Source organism: Ranitomeya imitator, chromosome 2, assembly GCF_032444005.1.
Source record: "Ranitomeya imitator isolate aRanImi1 chromosome 2, aRanImi1.pri, whole genome shotgun sequence".
NCBI lineage: Eukaryota > Metazoa > Chordata > Amphibia > Anura > Dendrobatidae > Ranitomeya > Ranitomeya imitator.
The window spans coordinates 10,878,445-10,885,944 of record NC_091283.1 but is presented as its reverse complement, the minus strand read 5'-3'; the positions used below and the strand labels follow the sequence as shown (position 1 = coordinate 10,885,944).

Sequence of the window (7,500 nt, the reverse complement as noted above, 5' to 3'; positions counted from 1 at the left end):
CATATAAAAAATATATATATATATATATACTTCCCTATATCTACTTGAAGCATCTCAGGTCTGATGTCATCTGGTCTTCATATTGATGTCTTCTTCTTTTAAAACAATCTTTATTATAAGTTTTTTGTAATAGATGATAGCATGTAGATATGTAGAGACCGTGTGTCATGTGTCAATCAAAGTCCATAAATTCAAATGTTGATAAGAAAACAAAGTCCATAGATGAAATGTCGCTTTAATATCTGTGCAGTGTCACCTTTAGAGACCTGGACTTACATTGGCTCGCCTTGGAAATCATCTGGAATCCTTCCATATCATCCGCACTGGTCTTGGAACAGGTGTGACGTCTTTGGTCAGCACAGCAAGGGTTACATTGACTCTTCCTTGCCAAACATAGCACCATAACCAGTCCTTAGTGCACAGGACGCATGTCAGGGTTATTACCTGAGTGTTCACCAGCTTTCATGGAAGTCTTATAGGTGATAGGAAACCACTGGAACGTAATAACACAGTTCATCTTTGATACTGTACTCATAGTCAGTGCTGGATGCTGTAGTTGTTGTCAGTGGTGACATGTATTGTATTTGACACAGTCTATTACTCAGAAATCATAGCATTGTTACCTTGTGGAACTTCTGGATAACGGCTTTTCTTCTTGCAACTTTTAAGAATTAATTGAATTTAGAAAAATGAAAAGTCTTTATTAACGTATCTCCGGTATCTTGATTGAAGTCTTCATTCCCTATTCTATACCAAATCTGGTAATTTCCCTAACTTATAATATCACAGCGTACCATAGCAATCAATAATATCCATATAATTATTAAATGATATTAAAATGGAATTTATATTTGGAAAAATAAAATAATAATAATAATAATAAATGATATATTATTTACCATATTCTTCATGTGATTGGACATTTTTATGTCATAGGTGTAATTTCTTCTTGAACCCATAGATGTCAGTGTGTCTTTTATGTAACAAGTGCTGATATTTAGTATTAAAACTTTATTAATTTATGTTCAGTAGACCAATAATATGTAAGTATGTATAGCCATGAACCAAAATAAGAATATATATATGAATAAATGAATGAATGAGTGAAAGAATTGTTGTATTTAACTCAGGAATTGAAACATTTCTTATATAATGAAACCATATGATCACTATATTTGATAAAGCAATATGCTTGTAGACATTACTCTATTAAATATTGATTTTTCCTTGATGAAAAATAAGATTGAAAAATAAAAATTGAAAGAAAAGTGGAAAAAAAATGAAAAATAAAAATGAGAATAAAAAATAAAAATAAAAATAAAAATAAGGCCTTTATATGTTGATGACAAATGCTGAGATTATGTTTCAGTAACACACTCCCTTAATACTACCTCATGTAGATGTTGTCATAACCTTGGAACACCAAAATATTGAAATTATGCAACTTTGCATATAATACCCCTCATAAGAGAAAAAAAATGATATTTATAATATTTATTGTTATTGTACCCAATAATACCTTATTAATATTTCTTCTTTATTAAAATGTGTGAAGAAGAGGTATTGATGAAATGTGATGATGTGATCAGGATCAAAAACACATTTCCCCCTTAATATCAAAAAATATTATTTTATGAAAAAATTAATTTCTAAAAAACCCAAGTGAAAAATCATTATTTTTATAACTGTCATATCAACGTGTGCCATATATTTGTTTGAAGATGTGTACTCATCTATGTAAATATAAAAAACACTGAAATATGAAAAAATTATCATTAGGAAAAAATGTTCTAAATGTAGGTTTCCTTGATAAACCATATTGATGTGTTATTGTACTTATTAAATAATAATAATAACTAAAGAAATATATGTTGCATACATGTTGAATAATAATATTTAAATATATCTTAATATTCTAATAATTTAACTGAATCTTATTATTTATTAAACACAAAGTTGTTGGTTTTTTTTTTTTTCTTTTCTCTCAGACATACCATAAATCATGAGGCCTCAGTCAAACTGTGCATCCACATTCCACATTCCACATACCACGCTATGGTCACTCTTACATTGGATTCACCCTTAGCAGCTGCTGCCCATACACTTCTCTGTTACCTGTCACTCAAACTGTGACACACATAGACGTTCACAATACATTTCACATACAAAGAATAAAAAACATGTATATTAACCCAAAATATTGTATCCTAATTATCAATCAATGCGCATTGTAATCTATTAAATTTAGTATTCTAATATTTCTTTGAATATTCCCCAAATATTATGTAACAGTATGTTTTAACCTATAGAAAGGACTCCTCCATTTACAAGAAACCCGAGTTGAATGTTCCAACGCTATTTCGGTACAGGAATCCATTTGAATGTATAGGCTGAGGAAAATTCCCAAAAATTAAAAAACAAGGCTATATGATATTTCTTAACTCACAGCTGTCACGTCATGCACCATGCAGTGGAAGGAAAAAAAAAACATAATGTTACAGAAAAACATGTAGTACACACATTTTTAGGTTGTTAGATATATTATTTATTTTGTTAGTGTTAAATATATATAAAAATCATGCAGTTAATATAACTTCCTGTGTGAATAAGACATAAATTCATGAAACAGGTATTTTTTGTTCAATCCTCGCTTTGAAAGTAAAATTCTAAGGGAAATGAAAGATAAAGGTTAATTTCATATTTATTTCAAAACAAAATAATTTAAATATCTTATACATATGTATATATTTAATAAATGTATTTAATTGTAATTCTAAATATTTTTTACTGGAGTAAATTTTAATTATTTCACTATATATATAAAAATACAGTTAATATAATCTCTATTTATACAAATATGCTACAGTATTTACTGTATACTATATTAATATATATAACTGCAGAATTATATTGAATAAAATAATTACATATTAATAAATAATACATTGTATAACTCTTCATATAATATAATTAATTTTTAGCCAATTCCTATCCCAAAATTTGGCTGTTTGTCGATAATCTGCTGAAATGCTAAATTTAGTAAGGTCAGTTTTAACCCTATGGACTCTTTGAAGAGCTGCTGTGATAATGGAGTGTTCAGCTGAGCTCCCCCTGGGATACTCACCTGCTTCCGTCTGTCAGTTTCCGCCATCTTTAGAGACAGATCTGACCCTTCAGATTTTAAATCTTTCAGAGAAATTTCTTTAATAGACTCCTGAATCTTTTCATACGGTTTGTAACAAATATGTAATTTTCTTCGTACTTCATAGATTTGATTTTGGATCAGATTTGAAGATTTTGATTTTGGCTTTTGATAAGATTGAATTCTGACTGGTTTCAAAAACTTAGTAAAATGTGTTTTCCTTTCAAGATTCTTGTGTTTTCTAGAAAAATCAAGGGATTGGGCGCATTCGTATAAAGAATTTTTCTGTGTAGCAATTATACGAGATACAGGATTTAAGAATTTAAACTTGTTTACAAAACAATTTATCATGGATTGTTGATTCAAATTCGTACAGACCAATTTATAAATCCTTTCAAAAATGGCCATAAAAGTAAATGTACATTCTTCCCGGCCAATCTTCAATTTTAGAAAAATATCAAGATCTGGATAATTTTCTTTCAATCCACAGAAAATCAAAATTCTTAATCTTTCTACATCAGTCATATTTTCATACTCCTCATTCTGCATTTCTAATGAATATCTTCTCATAAAAGTTACTGGCAGCCAAATTTTAAACAAATTATTTTTCTCCTGATTAGTCAAATCAAACTTATCAGCAAAACTTTCAAATATCTCTGAATTTCTGCACACATGGATTTTGTCATCATATGCAGGAATGATTTTGCATAATTTTAGCAGAATTTTCCTAGATTTAAGTTGGAGTTGGGCCTCTGAGTCGTCTATTTTTAAGGGCAATGGTACATCTGTCCCTCGTAGATCATCTTTGTCAGTTGTCATGTCTCCTTCACTTCCTCCATCTTGTTTTTCATTTTGTGTCACAAAGTCAATGTCACTTTGGGTGGTCATCGTCATTACAGATACGTGTGTCACATCTTTCTCACTCTTCTCATTACAGTCAATCTTGGGAACATCATTAGTTTCCTTAGAAATTCTTTCTACACTGTCTTTTTTGGACTTCTCTGTCACAAACTCGTTAAATACATAAACCATATGTAAAATATTTTTAAGTTGCTCTTTTTCTTTTTTCTTAGACATTAGCTTACAATCTAAATTCAAATTCGCTATTCTGCATTCTGCAAATAAACAATGCCAAAATATTTCTAAGCTAGATCTGTATAAACTTACAAATTCTATCTGACTTGATTTAGCATATGAATTTATCAAATCCATTTGTCTTACCTTGAAATCTCAGCTTGTAGTTCCTTTGCTGTACAACGCTGGGCTCCGGACTTCAGCACGGCTATTTTTAGCACGTCTGTTCTTCAGCACTACCAGTGCTTGCTGTCAATCCGTACAACACCTGTTAGTCTCCGTCATTCGTAGGTTCTTGTGAGATCTTTGTGACTTGAAATTTTGAAGTGGAATTCCTGAATACTTGCACAATCTAGCGGAACTCTTCTGTCTTCCCCCGTGTGCAAGAAGAAGGAAATTCACGCAAAAATAGCACAAAAAATCAAAACTGGCTGGCTAGGCCAAATGTTAAAAATCGTTATTGCGCAAAAATATCTAATCAAGACTTAACCAGGTGCGTTATTCTTTAAAGAAAAATGTCATGATATTCTGACGAAAGTATAGTGGTTTATTGAGTTATCCACCATCGCAGCAAAAACATAAAAGGTAGATGAAACAATTACAAACAGAGTGTCCATGTGTAGATATCAGCGCTTCTCCTGTTACTCATCTTTCCAGGGTCCTGAATGGTAGAAGTCATCTGTCTGTGTGAAAGTCTGAAGTCATCATGGCATGGAGTAGCTAACAGCTGTTGTTCCTCGTGTCTTGTCCCATGTCCATGGAGAATGATGGTGAAGGAAGGGAGGTGACCGTCCCACGTGACAAAAAGCCCCCCACCCCCTCCTAAGAGACGTTTATATATGCTCAACACTGATCACGTGTTCCCTGTATATGGCGTTAACTTATACTCTGAGCTACATACACAGAAATAGCTTTGGATAATGTCAGCAAGAAACCATGTGCTCGGTACAGAATAAAAATAAGAATAATTAATATTTAACAGACAGACAGACAGAAAGACGGAAAAACCCTTAGACAATTATATATATAGATGGTGGGTCTGTGAAGAATTATAGAGGATGGTGGGTATGTGAAGAATTATAGAGTATGGTGGGTCTGTGAAGAATTATGGAGTATGGTGGGTCTGTGAAGAATTATAGAGTATGGTGGGTCTGTGAAGAATTATAGAGTATGGTGGGTCTGTGAAGAATTATAGAGTATGGTGGGTCTGTGAAGAATTATGGAGTATGGTGGGTCTGTGAAGAATTATGAAGTATGGTGGGTCTGTGAAGAATTATGAAGTATGGTGGGTCTGTGAAGAATTATAGAGTATGGTGGGTCTGTGAAGAATTATAGAGTATGGTGGATCTGTGAAGAATTATAGAGTATGGTGGGTCTGTGAAGAATTATGAAGTATGGTGGGTCCGTGAAGAATTATAGAGTATGGTGGGTCTGTGAAGAATTATAGAGTATGGTGGGTCTGTGAAGAATTATAGAGTATGGTGGGTCTGTGAAGAATTATAGAGTATGGTGGGTCTGTGAAGAATTATGGAGTATGGTGGGTCTGTGAAGAATTATGAAGTATGGTGGGTCTGTGAAGAATTACTTCACCATTACTCCAAAGCAACATGCCCGCTGCCTTGGGGTCATCCTTGATTCTGACCTTTCATTCACCCCCTACATCCGATCACTGGCTCGCTCTTCTTACCTGCATCTCAAAAACATTTCTAGAATTCGCCCTTTTCTTAATTTCGACTCTGCAAAAACTCTGACTGTTTCACTTATTCATTCTCGTCTGGACTATTGTAACTCTCTACTAATCGGTCTCCCTCTTGCAAAACTCTCCCCGCTCCAATCTGTCCTGAATGCTGCAGCCAGGATCATATTCCTCACCAACCGTTACACCAATGCCTCTACCCTGTGCCAGTCATTACACTGGCTACCCATCCACTCCAGAATCCAGTACAAAACTACTACCCTCATCCACAAAGCACTCCATGGCTCAGCACCACCCTACATCTCCTCCCTGGTATCAGTCTACCACCCTACCCGTGCCCTCCGCTCCGCTAATGACCTCAGGTTAGCATCCTCAATAATCAGAACCTCCCACTCCCGTCTCCAAGACTTTACACGTGCTGCGCCGATTCTTTGGAATGCACTACCTAGGTTAATACGATTAATCCCCAATCCCCACAGTTTTAAGCGTGCCCTAAAAACTCATTTGTTCAGACTGGCCTACCGCCTCAATGCATTAACCTAACGATCCCTGTGTGGCCTATTTATAATAAAAAAAAAAAAAAAAAAAAAAGGTTCCTCGCATCATGTTCTCATACACTTTATGCAGTATTAGCCCTCTGTGTCTGTACTGCTACATACTTAGGCAGTGAACTGGTTCCTGCAGCTTTACATGAACACCTGAGCCTTACACTATAGCTGGTCCGAATAACTAAAGCAATTGTTACCATCCACCTCTCGTGTCTCCCCTTTTCCCCATAGTTTGTAAGCTTGCGAGCAGGGCCCTCACTCCTCCTGGTATCTGTTTTGAACTGTATTTCTGTTATGATGTAATGTTTATTGTCTGTACAAGTCCCCTCTATAATTTGTAAAGCGCTGCGGAATATGTTGGCGCTATATAAATAAAATTATTATTATTATTATTATTATTATAATTATGGAGTATGGTGGGTCTGTGAAGAATTATAGAGTATGGTGGGTCTGTGAAGAATTATAGAGTATGGTGGGTCTGTGAAGAATTATAGAGTATGGTGGGTCTGTGAAGAATTATGGAGTATGGTGGGTCTGTGAAGAATTATGAAGTATGGTGGGTCTGTGAAGAATTATAGAGTATGGTGGGTCTGTGAAGAATTATAGAGTATGGTGGGTCTGTGAAGAATTATAGAGTATGGTGGGTCTGTGAAGAATTATGGAGTATGGTGGGTCTGTGAAGAATTATGAAGTATGGTGGGTCTGTGAAGAATTATGGAGTATGGTGGGTCTGTGAAGAATTATAGAGTATGGTGGGTCTGTGAAGAATTATAGAGTTTGGTGGGTCTGTGAAGAATTATAGAGTATGGTGGGTCTGTGAAGAATTATGGAGTATGGTGGGTCTGTGAAGAATTATAGAGTATGGTGGGTCTGTGAAGAATTATGGAGTATGGTGGGTCTGTGAAGAATTATAGAGTATGGTGGGTCTGTGAAGAATTATAGAGTATGGTGGGTCTGTGAAGAATTATGGAGTATGGTGGGTCTGTGAAGAATTATAGAGTATGGTGGGTCTGTGAAGAATTATGGAGTATGGTGGGTCT

The 7,500-nt window shown here is 34.5% G+C and overlaps 1 long non-coding RNA gene across 1 annotated transcript in view; it reads right to left on the bottom strand.

The window, feature by feature from the left end:
• LOC138661423 (uncharacterized) overlaps window positions 1-5,199 on the bottom strand; it is a 5,825-nt gene extending 626 nt beyond the window's left edge. The window contains exons 1-2 of the long non-coding RNA XR_011317928.1: window positions 4,364-5,199; window positions 1-2,666 (exon numbers count right to left, since the gene is read on the bottom strand). The exon at window positions 1-2,666 is cut by the window's left edge and continues 626 nt beyond it. This is a non-coding gene — a long non-coding RNA (uncharacterized lncRNA). The remainder of the gene's footprint in view (window positions 2,667-4,363) is intronic.
• Between the last annotated feature and the right edge of the window lie 2,301 nt (window positions 5,200-7,500).